Raw genomic sequence first — 13,313 nt, forward strand, 5'->3', positions numbered from 1 at the left:
TGGCCCCCTTAAGCCCCCTGCAATGCCCAGGTTTGCCATGGCAACTGTTGCTGGCCCCCAAAGCGAAAGTGGGCTGGCCCAGGCCCCCTTAAGCCCCCTGCCATGCCCAGGGTTGCCCTGGCAACTGTTGCTGGCCCCCAAAGCGGAAGTGGGCGGGTCCTGGCCCCCTTAAGCCCCCTGCCATGCCCAGGGTTGCCCTGGCAACTGTTGCTGGCCCCCAAAGCGGAAGTGGGCGGGTCCTGGCGCCCTTAAGCCCCCTGTCATGCCCATGGTAGCCCTGGCAACTGTTGCTGGCCCCCAAAGCGGAAGTGGGCGGGTCCAGGCCCCCTTAAGCCCCCTGCTATGCCCAGGGTTGCCCTGGCAACTGTTGCTGGACCCCAAAGCGGAAGTGGGCGGGTCCTGGCCCCCTTAAGCCCCCTGCCATGCCCAGGGTTGCCCTGGCAACTGTTGCTGGCCCCCAAAGCGGAAGTGGGCGGGTCATGGCGCCCTTAAGCCCCCTGCCATGCCCATGGTAGCCCTGGCAACTGTTGCTGGCCCCAAAAGCGGAAGTGGGCCGGTCCAGGCGCCCTTAAGCCCCCTACCTTGCCCAGGGTTGCCCTGGACACTGTTGCTGGCCCTTAAAGCGGAAGTGGGCGGGTCCAGGCACCCGTAAGCCCCCTGCCATGCCCATGGTAGCCCTGGCAACTGTTGCTGGCCCCCAAAGCGGAAGTGGGCGGGTCCAGGCCCCCTTAAGCCCCCTGCCATGCCCAGGGTTGCCCTGGCAACTGTTGCTGGCCCCCAAAGCGGAAGTGGGCGGGTCCAGGCACCCTTAAGCCCCCTGCCATGACCAGGGTTGCCTTGGCAACTGTTGCTGGCCCCCAAAGCGGAAGTGGGAGGGTCCAGGCCCCCTTAAGCCCCCTGCCATGCCCAGGGTTGCCCTGGCAACTGTGTCTGCCCCCCAAAGCGGAAGTGGGCGGGTCCAGGCGCCCTTAAGCCCCCTGCCTTGCCCAGGGTTGCCCTGGCAACTGTTGCTGGCCCCCAAAGCTTAAGTGGGCGGGTCCTGGCACCCTTAAGCCCCCTGCCATGCCCAATGTTGCCCTGGCAACTGTTGCTGGCCCCCAAAGCGGAAGTGGGCGGGTCCTGGCCCCCTTAAGCCCCCTGCCATGCCCAGGTTTGCCCTGGCAACTGTTGCTGGCCCCCAAAGCGGAAGTGGGCTGGTCCAGGCCCCCTTAAGCCCCCTGCAATGCCGAGGGTTGCCCTGGCAACTGTTGCTGGCCCCCAAAGCGGAAGAGGGCGGGTCCAGGCCCCCTTAAGCCCCCTGCCATGCCCAGGGTTGCCCTGGCAACTGTTGCTGCCCCCCCAAAGCGGAAGTGGGCGGGTCCTGGCGCCCTTAAGCCCCCTGCCTTGCCCAATATTGCCCTGGCAACTGTTGCTGGCCCCCAAAGCGGAAGTGGGCGGGTTCTGGCGCCCTTAAGCCCCCTGCCATGCCCAGGGTTGCCCTGGTAACTGTTGCTGACCCTCAAAGCGGAAGTGGGTGGGTCCTGACTCCCTTAAGCCCCCTGCCATGCCCAATGTTGCCCTGGCAACTGTTGCTGGCCCCCAAAGCGGAAGTGGGCGGGTTCTGGCACCCTTAAGCCCCCTGCCATGCCCAATGTTGCCCTGGCAACTGTTGCTGGCCCCCAAAGCGGAAGTGGGCGGGTCCTGGCGCCCTTAAGCCCCCTGCCATGCCCATGGTAGCCCTGGCAACTGTTGCTGGCCCCCAAAGCGGAAGTGGGCGGGTCCAGGCCCCCTTAAGCCCCCTGCCATGCCCAGGGTTGCCCTGGCAACTGTTGCTGGCCCCCAAAGTGGAAGTGGGCGGGTCCAGGCACCCTTAAGCCCCCTGCCATGACCAGGGTTGCCCTGGCAACTGTTGCTGGCCCCCAAAGCGGAAGTGGGAGGGTCAAGGCCCCCTTAAGCCCCCTGCCATGCCCAGGGTTGCCATGGCAACTGTGTCTGGCCCCCAAAGCGGAAGTGGGCGGGTCCAGGCGCCCTTAAGCCCCCTGCCTTGCCCAGGGTTGCCCTGGCAACTGTTGCTGGCCCCAAAGCTTAAGTGGGCGGGTCCTTGCACCCTTAAGCCCCCTGCCATGCCCAATGTTGCCCTGGCAACTGTTGCTGGCCCCCAAAGCGGAAGTGGGCGGGTCCTGGCCCCCTTAAGCCCCCTGCCATGCCCAGGTTTTCCCTGGCAACTGTTGCTGGCCCCCAAAGCGGAAGTGGGCTGGTCCAGGCCCCCTTAAGCCCCCTGCAATGCCCAGGGTTGCCCTGGCAACTGTTGCTGGCCCCCAAAGCGGAAGAGGGCGGGTCCAGGCCCCCTTAAGCCCCCTGCCATGCCCAGGGTTGCCCTGGCAACTGTTGCTGCCCCCAAAGCGGAAGTGGGCGTGTCCTGGCGCCCTTAAGCCCCCTGCCATGCCCAATATTGCCCTGGCAACTGTTGCTGGCCCCCAAAGCGGAAGTGGGCGGGTTCTGGCGCCCTTAAGCCCCCTGCCATGCCCAGGGTTGCCCTGGTAACTGTTGCTGACCCTCAAAGCGGAAGTGGGCGGGTCCTGACTCCCTTAAGCCCCCTGCCATGCCCAATGTTGCCCTGGCAACTGTTGCTGGCCCCCAAAGCGGAAGTGGGCGGGTTCTGGCGCCCTTAAGCCCCCTGCCATGCCCAATGTTGTCCTGGCAACTGTTGCTGGCCCCCAAAGCGGAAGTGGGCGGGTCCTGGCGCCCTTAAGCCCCCTGCCATGCCCAGGGTTGCCCTGGCAACTGTTGCTGGCCCCCAAAGCGGAAGTGGGCGGGTCCTGGCGCCCTTAAGCCCCCTGCCATGCCCAATGTTGCCCTGGCAACTGTTGCTGGCCCCAAAAGCGGAAGTGGGCGGGTCCTTGCGCCCTTAAGCCCCCTGCCATGCCCAGTGTTGCCCTGGCAACTGTTGCTGGCCCCCAAAGCGGAAGTGGGCGGGTCCTGGCGCCCTTAAGCCCCCTGCCATGCCCAATGTTGCCCTGGCAACTGTTGCTGGCCCCCAAAGCGGAAGTGGGTGGGTTCTGGCGCCCTTAAGCCCCCTGCCATGCCCAATGTTGCCCTGGCAACTGTTGCTGGCCCCCAAAGCGGAAGTGGGCGGGTCCTGGTGCCCTTAAGCCCCCTGCCATGCCCAGGGTTGCCCTGGCAACTGTTGCTGGCCCCCAAAGCGGAAGTGGGCGGGTCCTGGCGCCCTTAAGCCCCCTGCTATGCCCAATGTTGCCCTGGCAACTGTTGCTGGCCCCCAAAGCGGAAGTGGGCGGGTCCTTGCGCCCTTAAGCCCCCTGCCATGCCCAGGGTTGCCCTGGCAACTGTTGCTGGCCCCCAAAGCGGAAGTGGGCGGGTCCTGGCGCCCTTAAGCCCCCTGCCATGCCAAGGGTAGCCCTGGCAACTGTTGCTGGCCCCCAAAGCGGAAGTGGGCGGGTCCAGGCGCCATTAAGCCCTCTGCCATGCCAAGGGTTGCCCTGGCAACTGTTGCTGGCCCCCAAAGCGGAAGTGGGCGGGTCCTGGCGCCCTTAAGCCCCCTGCCATGCCCATGGTAGCCCTGGCAACTGTTGCTGGCCCCCAAAGCGGAAGTGGGCGGGTCCTGGCGCCCTTAAGCCCCCTGCCATGCCCAGGGTTGCCCTGGCAACTGTTGCTGGCCCCTAAAGCGGAAGTGGGCGGGTCATGGCGCCCTTAAGCCCCCTGCCATGCCCATGGTAGCCCTGGCAACTGTTGCTGGCCCCCAAAGCGGAAGTGGGCGGGTCCTGGCCCCCTTAATCCCCCTGCCATGCCCAGGGTTGCCCTGGCAACTGTTGCTGGCCCCCAAAGCGGAAGAGGGCGGGTCCTGGCGCCCTTAAGCCCCCTGCCATGCTCATGGTAGCCCTGGCAAATGTTGCTGGCCCCCAAAGCGGAAGTGGGCGGGTCCTGGCCCCCTTAAGCCCCCTGCCATGCCCAGGGTTGCCCTGGCAACTGTTGCTGGCCCCCAAAGCGGAAGTGGGCGGGTCCTGGCGCCCTTAAGCCCCCTGCTATGCCCAATGTTGCCCTGGCAACTGTTGCTGGCCCCCAAAGCGGAAGTGGGCGGGTCCTTGCGCCCTTAAGCCCCCTGCCATGCCCAGGGTTGCCCTGGCAACTGTTGCTGGCCCCCAAAGCGGAAGTGGGCGGGTCCTGGCGCCCTTAAGCCCCCTGCCATGCCAAGGGTAGCCCTGGCAACTGTTGCTGGCCCCCAAAGCGGAAGTGGGCGGGTCCAGGCCCCCTTAAGCCCCCTGCCATGCCCAGGGTTGCCCTGGCAACTGTTGCTGGCCCCCAAAGCGGAAGTGGGCGGGTCCTGGCCCCCTTAAACCCCCTGCCATGCCCATGGTAGCCCTGGCAACTGTTGCTCGCCCCCAAAGCGGAAGTGGGCGGGTCCAGGCCCCCTTAAGCCCCCTGCCTTGCCCAGGGTTGCCCTGGCAACTGTTGCTGGCCCCAAAGCTTAAGTGGGCGGGTCCTTGCACCCTTAAGCCCCCTGCCATGCCCAATGTTGCCCTGGCAACTGTTGCTGGCCCCCAAAGCGGAAGTGGGCGGGTCCTGGCCCCCTTAAGCCCCCTGCCATGCCCAGGTTTTCCCTGGCAACTGTTGCTGGCCCCCAAAGCGGAAGTGGGCTGGTCCAGGCCCCCTTAAGCCCCCTGCAATGCCCAGGGTTGCCCTGGCAACTGTTGCTGGCCCCCAAAGCGGAAGAGGGCGGGTCCAGGCCCCCTTAAGCCCCCTGCCATGCCCAGGGTTGCCCTGGCAACTGTTGCTGCCCCCAAAGCGGAAGTGGGCGTGTCCTGGCGCCCTTAAGCCCCCTGCCATGCCCAATATTGCCCTGGCAACTGTTGCTGGCCCCCAAAGCGGAAGTGGGCGGGTTCTGGCGCCCTTAAGCCCCCTGCCATGCCCAGGGTTGCCCTGGTAACTGTTGCTGACCCTCAAAGCGGAAGTGGGCGGGTCCTGACTCCCTTAAGCCCCCTGCCATGCCCAATGTTGCCCTGGCAACTGTTGCTGGCCCCCAAAGCGGAAGTGGGCGGGTTCTGGCGCCCTTAAGCCCCCTGCCATGCCCAATGTTGTCCTGGCAACTGTTGCTGGCCCCCAAAGCGGAAGTGGGCGGGTCCTGGCGCCCTTAAGCCCCCTGCCATGCCCAGGGTTGCCCTGGCAACTGTTGCTGGCCCCCAAAGCGGAAGTGGGCGGGTCCTGGCGCCATTAAGCCCCCTGCCATGCCCAATGTTGCCCTGGCAACTGTTGCTGGCCCCAAAAGCGGAAGTGGGCGGGTCCTTGCGCCCTTAAGCCCCCTGCCATGCCCAGTGTTGCCCTGGCAACTGTTGCTGGCCCCCAAAGCGGAAGTGGGCGGGTCCTGGCGCCCTTAAGCCCCCTGCCATGCCCAATGTTGCCCTGGCAACTGTTGCTGGCCCCCAAAGCGGAAGTGGGTGGGTTCTGGCGCCCTTAAGCCCCCTGCCATGCCCAATGTTGCCCTGGCAACTGTTGCTGGCCCCCAAAGCGGAAGTGGGCGGGTCCTGGTGCCCTTAAGCCCCCTGCCATGCCCAGGGTTGCCCTGGCAACTGTTGCTGGCCCCCAAAGCGGAAGTGGGCGGGTCCTGGCGCCCTTAAGCCCCCTGCTATGCCCAATGTTGCCCTGGCAACTGTTGCTGGCCCCCAAAGCGGAAGTGGGCGGGTCCTTGCGCCCTTAAGCCCCCTGCCATGCCCAGGGTTGCCCTGGCAACTGTTGCTGGCCCCCAAAGCGGAAGTGGGCGGGTCCTGGCGCCCTTAAGCCCCCTGCCATGCCAAGGGTAGCCCTGGCAACTGTTGCTGGCCCCCAAAGCGGAAGTGGGCGGGTCCAGGCGCCATTAAGCCCTCTGCCATGCCAAGGGTTGCCCTGGCAACTGTTGCTGGCCCCCAAAGCGGAAGTGGGCGGGTCCTGGCGCCCTTAAGCCCCCTGCCATGCCCATGGTAGCCCTGGCAACTGTTGCTGGCCCCCAAAGCGGAAGTGGGCGGGTCCTGGCGCCCTTAAGCCCCCTGCCATGCCCAGGGTTGCCCTGGCAACTGTTGCTGGCCCCTAAAGCGGAAGTGGGCGGGTCATGGCGCCCTTAAGCCCCCTGCCATGCCCATGGTAGCCCTGGCAACTGTTGCTGGCCCCCAAAGCGGAAGTGGGCGGGTCCTGGCCCCCTTAATCCCCCTGCCATGCCCAGGGTTGCCCTGGCAACTGTTGCTGGCCCCCAAAGCGGAAGAGGGCGGGTCCTGGCGCCCTTAAGCCCCCTGCCATGCTCATGGTAGCCCTGGCAAATGTTGCTGGCCCCCAAAGCGGAAGTGGGCGGGTCCTGGCCCCCTTAAGCCCCCTGCCATGCCCAGGGTTGCCCTGGCAACTGTTGCTGGCCCCCAAAGCGGAAGTGGGCGGGTCCTGGCGCCCTTAAGCCCCCTGCTATGCCCAATGTTGCCCTGGCAACTGTTGCTGGCCCCCAAAGCGGAAGTGGGCGGGTCCTTGCGCCCTTAAGCCCCCTGCCATGCCCAGGGTTGCCCTGGCAACTGTTGCTGGCCCCCAAAGCGGAAGTGGGCGGGTCCTGGCGCCCTTAAGCCCCCTGCCATGCCAAGGGTAGCCCTGGCAACTGTTGCTGGCCCCCAAAGCGGAAGTGGGCGGGTCCAGGCGCCATTAAGCCCTCTGCCATGCCAAGGGTTGCCCTGGCAACTGTTGCTGGCCCCCAAAGCGGAAGTGGGCGGGTCCTGGCGCCCTTAAGCCCCCTGCCATGCCCATGGTAGCCCTGGCAACTGTTGCTGGCCCCCAAAGCGGAAGTGGGCGGGTCCTGGCGCCCTTAAGCCCCCTGCCATGCCCAGGGTTGCCCTGGCAACTGTTGCTGGCCCCTAAAGCGGAAGTGGGCGGGTCATGGCGCCCTTAAGCCCCCTGCCATGCCCATGGTAGCCCTGGCAACTGTTGCTGGCCCCCAAAGCGGAAGTGGGCGGGTCCTGGCCCCCTTAATCCCCCTGCCATGCCCAGGGTTGCCCTGGCAACTGTTGCTGGCCCCCAAAGCGGAAGAGGGCGGGTCCTGGCGCCCTTAAGCCCCCTGCCATGCTCATGGTAGCCCTGGCAAATGTTGCTGGCCCCCAAAGCGGAAGTGGGCGGGTCCTGGCCCCCTTAAGCCCCCTGCCATGCCCAGGGTTGCCCTGGCAACTGTTGCTGGCCCCCAAAGCGGAAGTGGGCGGGTCCTGGCGCCCTTAAGCCCCCTGCCACGCCCAGGGTTGCCCTGGCAACTGTTGCTGGCCCCCAAAGCGGAAGTGGGCGGGTCCTGGCCCCCTTAAGCCCCCTGCCATGCCCAGGGTTGCCCTGGCAACTGTTGCTGGCCCCCAAAGCGGAAGTGGGCGGGTCATGGCGCCCTTAAGCCCCCTGCCATGCCCAATGTTGCCCTGGCAACTGTTGCTGGCCCCCAAAGCGGAATTGGACGGGTCCTGGCCCCCTTAAGCCCCCTGCAATGCCTAGGTTTGCCATGGCAACTGTTGCTGGCCCCCAAAGCGGAAGTGGGCTGGCCCAGGCCCCCTTAAGCCCCCTGCCATGCCCAGGGTTGCCCTGGCAACTGTTGCTGGCCCCCAAAGCGGAAGTGGGCGGGTCCTGGCCCCCTTAAACCCCCTGCCATGCCCATGGTAGCCCTGGCAACTGTTGCTCGCCCCCAAAGCGGAAGTGGGCGGGTCCAGGCCCCCTTAAGCCCCCTGCCTTGCCCAGGGTTGCCCTGGCAACTGTTGCTGGCCCCCAAAGCGGAAGTGGGCGGGTCCTGGCGCCCTTAAGCCCCCTGTCATGCCCAGGGTTGCCCTGGCAACTGTTGCTGGCCCCCAAAGCGGAAGTGGGCGGGTCCAGGCCCCCTTAAGCCCCCTGCCATGCCCAGGGTTGCCCTGGCAACTGTTGCTGGACCCCAAAGCGGAAGTGGGCGGGTCCTGGCCCCCTTAAGCCCCCTGCCATGCCCAGGGTTGCCCTGGCAACTGTTGCTGGCCCCCAAAGCGGAAGTGGGCGGGTCATGGCGCCCTTATGCCCCCTGCCATGCCCATGGTAGCCCTGGCAACTGTTGCTGGCCCCCAAAGCGGAAGTGGGCCGGTCCAGGCGCCCTTAAGCCCCCTACCTTGCCCAGGGTTGCCCTGGACACTGTTGCTGGCCCTTAAAGCGGAAGTGGGCGGGTCCAGGCACCCGTAAGCCCCCTGCCATGCCCATGGTAGCCCTGGCAACTGTTGCTGGCCCCCAAAGCGGAAGTGGGCGGGTCCAGGCCCCCTTAAGCCCCCTGCCATGCCCAATGTTGCCCTGGCAACTGTTGCTGGCCCCCAAAGCGGAAGTGGGCGGGTCCTGGTGCCCTTAAGCCCCCTGCCATGCCCAGGGTTGCCCTGGCAACTGTTGCTGGCCCCCAAAGCGGAAGTGGGCGGGTCCTGGCGCCCTTAAGCCCCCTGCCATGCCCAATGTTGCCCTGGCAACTGTTGCTGGCCCCCAAAGCGGAAGTGGGCGGGTCCTTGCGCCCTTAAGCCCCCTGCCATGCCCAGGGTTGCCCTGGCAACTGTTGCTGGCCCCCAAAGCGGAAGTGGGCGGGTCCTGGCCCCCTTAAACCCCCTGCCATGCCCATGGTAGCCCTGGCAACTGTTGCTCGCCCCCAAAGCGGAAGTGGGCGGGTCCAGGCCCCCTTAAGCCCCCTGCCTTGCCCAGGGTTGCCCTGGCAACTGTTGCTGGCCCCCAAAGCGGAAGTGGGCGGGTCCTGGCGCCCTTAAGCCCCCTGTCATGCCCATGGTAGCCCTGGCAACTGTTGCTGGCCCCCAAAGCGGAAGTGGGCGGGTCCAGGCCCCCTTAAGCCCCCTGCTATGCCCAGGGTTGCCCTGGCAACTGTTGCTGGACCCCAAAGCGGAAGTGGGCGGGTCCTGGCCCCCTTAAGCCCCCTGCCATGCCCAGGGTTGCCCTGGCAACTGTTGCTGGCCCCCAAAGCGGAAGTGGGCGGGTCATGGCGCCCTTAAGCCCCCTGCCATGCCCATGGTAGCCCTGGCAACTGTTGCTGGCCCCCAAAGCGGAAGTGGGCCGGTCCAGGCGCCCTTAAGCCCCCTACCTTGCCCAGGGTTGCCCTGGACACTGTTGCTGGCCCTTAAAGCGGAAGTGGGCGGGTCCAGGCACCCGTAAGCCCCCTGCCATGCCCATGGTAGCCCTGGCAACTGTTGCTGGCCCCCAAAGCGGAAGTGGGCGGGTCCAGGCCCCCTTAAGCCCCCTGCCATGCCCAGGGTTGCCCTGGCAACTGTTGCTGGCCCCCAAAGCGGAAGTGGGCGGGTCCAGGCACCCTTAAGCCCCCTGCCATGACCAGGGTTGCCCTGGCAACTGTTGCTGGCCCCCAAAGCGGAAGTGGGAGGGTCCAGGCCCCTTTAAGCCCCCTGCCATGCCCAGGGTTGCCCTGGCAACTGTGTCTGCCCCCCAAAGCGGAAGTGGGCGGGTCCAGGCGCCCTTAAGCCCCCTGCCTTGCCCAGGGTTGCCCTGGCAACTGTTGCTGGCCCCCAAAGCTTAAGTGGGCGGGTCCTGGCACCCTTAAGCCCCCTGCCATGCCCAATGTTGCCCTGGCAACTGTTGCTGGCCCCCAAAGCGGAAGTGGGCGGGTCCTGGCCCCCTTAAGCCCCCTGCCATGCCCAGGTTTGCCCTGGCAACTGTTGCTGGCCCCCAAAGCGGAAGTGGGGTGGTCCAGGCCCCCTTAAGCCCCCTGCAATGCCGAGGGTTGCCCTGGCAACTGTTGCTGGCCCCCAAAGCGGAAGAGGGCGGGTCCAGGCCCCCTTAAGCCCCCTGCCATGCCCAGGGTTGCCCTGGCAACTGTTGCTGCCCCCCCAAAGCGGAAGTGGGCGGGTCCTGGCGCCCTTAAGCCCCCTGCCTTGCCCAATATTGCCCTGGCAACTGTTGCTGGCCCCCAAAGCGGAAGTGGGCGGGTTCTGGCGCCCTTAAGCCCCCTGCCATGCCCAGGGTTGCCCTGGTAACTGTTGCTGACCCTCAAAGCGGAAGTGGGTGGGTCCTGACTCCCTTAAGCCCCCTGCCATGCCCAATGTTGCCCTGGCAACTGTTGCTGGCCCCCAAAGCGGAAGTGGGCGGGTTCTGGCACCCTTAAGCCCCCTGCCATGCCCAATGTTGCCCTGGCAACTGTTGCTGGCCCCCAAAGCGGAAGTGGGCGGGTCCTGGCGCCCTTAAGCCCCCTGCCATGCCCATGGTAGCCCTGGCAACTGTTGCTGGCCCCCAAAGCGGAAGTGGGCGGGTCCAGGCCCCCTTAAGCCCCCTGCCTTGCCCAGGGTTGCCCTGGCAACTGTTGCTGGCCCCAAAGCTTAAGTGGGCGGGTCCTTGCACCCTTAAGCCCCCTGCCATGCCCAATGTTGCCCTGGCAACTGTTGCTGGCCCCCAAAGCGGAAGTGGGCGGGTCCTGGCCCCCTTAAGCCCCCTGCCATGCCCAGGTTTTCCCTGGCAACTGTTGCTGGCCCCCAAAGCGGAAGTGGGCTGGTCCAGGCCCCCTTAAGCCCCCTGCAATGCCCAGGGTTGCCCTGGCAACTGTTGCTGGCCCCCAAAGCGGAAGAGGGCGGGTCCAGGCCCCCTTAAGCCCCCTGCCATGCCCAGGGTTGCCCTGGCAACTGTTGCTGCCCCCAAAGCGGAAGTGGGCGTGTCCTGGCGCCCTTAAGCCCCCTGCCATGCCCAATATTGCCCTGGCAACTGTTGCTGGCCCCCAAAGCGGAAGTGGGCGGGTTCTGGCGCCCTTAAGCCCCCTGCCATGCCCAGGGTTGCCCTGGTAACTGTTGCTGACCCTCAAAGCGGAAGTGGGCGGGTCCTGACTCCCTTAAGCCCCCTGCCATGCCCAATGTTGCCCTGGCAACTGTTGCTGGCCCCCAAAGCGGAAGTGGGCGGGTTCTGGCGCCCTTAAGCCCCCTGCCATGCCCAATGTTGTCCTGGCAACTGTTGCTGGCCCCCAAAGCGGAAGTGGGCGGGTCCTGGCGCCCTTAAGCCCCCTGCCATGCCCAGGGTTGCCCTGGCAACTGTTGCTGGCCCCCAAAGCGGAAGTGGGCGGGTCCTGGCGCCCTTAAGCCCCCTGCCATGCCCAATGTTGCCCTGGCAACTGTTGCTGGCCCCAAAAGCGGAAGTGGGCGGGTCCTGGCGCCCTTAAGCCCCCTGCCATGCCCAGTGTTGCCCTGGCAACTGTTGCTGGCCCCCAAAGCGGAAGTGGGCGGGTCCTGGCGCCCTTAAGCCCCCTGCCATGCCCAATGTTGCCCTGGCAACTGTTGCTGGCCCCCAAAGCGGAAGTGGGCGGGTTCTGGCGCCCTTAAGCCCCCTGCCATGCCCAATGTTGCCCTGGCAACTGTTGCTGGCCCCCAAAGCGGAAGTGTGCGGGTCCTGGTGCCCTTAAGCCCCCTGCCATGCCCAGGGTTGCCCTGGCAACTGTTGCTGGCCCCCAAAGCGGAAGTGGGCGGGTCCTGGCGCCCTTAAGCCCCCTGCTATGCCCAATGTTGCCCTGGCAACTGTTGCTGGCCCCCAAAGCGGAAGTGGGCGGGTCCTTGCGCCCTTAAGCCCCCTGCCATGCCCAGGGTTGCCCTGGCAACTGTTGCTGGCCCCCAAAGCGGAAGTGGGCGGGTCCTGGCGCCCTTAAGCCCCCTGCCATGCCAAGGGTAGCCCTGGCAACTGTTGCTGGCCCCCAAAGCGGAAGTGGGCGGGTCCAGGCGCCATTAAGCCCTCTGCCATGCCAAGGGTTGCCCTGGCAACTGTTGCTGGCCCCCAAAGCGGAAGTGGGCGGGTCCTGGCGCCCTTAAGCCCCCTGCCATGCCCATGGTAGCCCTGGCAACTGTTGCTGGCCCCCAAAGCGGAAGTGGGCGGGTCCTGGCGCCCTTAAGCCCCCTGCCATGCCCAGGGTTGCCCTGGCAACTGTTGCTGGCCCCTAAAGCGGAAGTGGGCGGGTCATGGCGCCCTTAAGCCCCCTGCCATGCCCATGGTAGCCCTGGCAACTGTTGCTGGCCCCCAAAGCGGAAGTGGGCGGGTCCTGGCCCCCTTAATCCCCCTGCCATGCCCAGGGTTGCCCTGGCAACTGTTGCTGGCCCCCAAAGCGGAAGAGGGCGGGTCCTGGCGCCCTTAAGCCCCCTGCCATGCTCATGGTAGCCCTGGCAAATGTTGCTGGCCCCCAAAGCGGAAGTGGGCGGGTCCTGGCCCCCTTAAGCCCCCTGCCATGCCCAGGGTTGCCCTGGCAACTGTTGCTGGCCCCTAAAGCGGAAGTGGGCGGGTCCTGGTGCCCTTAAGCCCCCTGCCATGCCCAGGGTTGCCCTGGCAACTGTTGCTGGCCCCCAAAGCAGAAGTGGGCGGGTCCAGGCGCCCTTAAGCCCCCTGCCTTGCCCAGGGTTGCCCTGGCAACTGTTGCTGGCCCCCAAAGCGGAATTGGACGGGTCCTGGCGCCCTTAAGCCCCCTGCCATGCCCAATGTTGACCTGGCAACTGTTGCTGGCCCCCAAAGCGGAAGTGGGCGGGTCCTGGCCCCCTTAAGCCCCCTGCCATGACCAGGGTTGCCCTGGCAACTGTTGCTGGCCCCCAAAGCGGAAGTGGGAGGGTCAAGGCCCCCTTAAGCCCCCTGCCATGCCCAGGGTTGCCATGGCAACTGTGTCTGGCCCCCAAAGCGGAAGTGGGCGGGTCCAGGCGCCCTTAAGCCCCCTGCCTTGCCCAGGGTTGCTCTGGCAACTGTTGCTGGCCCCCAAAGCTTAAGTGGGCGGGTCCTTGCACCCTTAAGCCCCCTGCCATGCCCAATGTTGCCCTGGCAACTGTTGCTGGCCCCCAAAGCGGAAGTGGGCGGGTCCTGGCCCCCTTAAGCCCCCTGCCATGCCCAGGTTTTCCCTGGCAACTGTTGCTGGCCCCCAAAGCGGAAGTGGGCTGGTCCAGGCCCCCTTAAGCCCCCTGCAATGCCCAGGGTTGCCCTGGCAACTGTTGCTGGCCCCCAAAGCGGAAGAGGGCGGGTCCAGGCCCCCTTAAGCCCCCTGCCATGCCCAGGGTTGCCCTGGCAACTGTTGCTGCCCCCAAAGCGGAAGTGGGCGTGTCCTGGCGCCCTTAAGCCCCCTGCCATGCCCAATATTGCCCTGGCAACTGTTGCTGGCCCCCAAAGCGGAAGTGGGCGGGTTCTGGCGCCCTTAAGCCCCCTGCCATGCCCAGGGTTGCCCTGGTAACTGTTGCTGACCCTCAAAGCGGAAGTGGGCGGGTCCTGACTCCCTTAAGCCCCCTGCCATGCCCAATGTTGCCCTGGCAACTGTTGCTGGCCCCCAAAGCGGAAGTGGGCGGGTTCTGGCGCCCTTAAGCCCCCTGCCATGCCCAATGTTGTCC

The sequence above is a fragment of the Crinia signifera genome, chromosome 12 (assembly GCF_055691185.1).
Source record: "Crinia signifera chromosome 12, ASM5569118v1, whole genome shotgun sequence".
In the NCBI taxonomy this organism is placed as follows: Eukaryota; Metazoa; Chordata; class Amphibia; order Anura; family Myobatrachidae; genus Crinia; species Crinia signifera.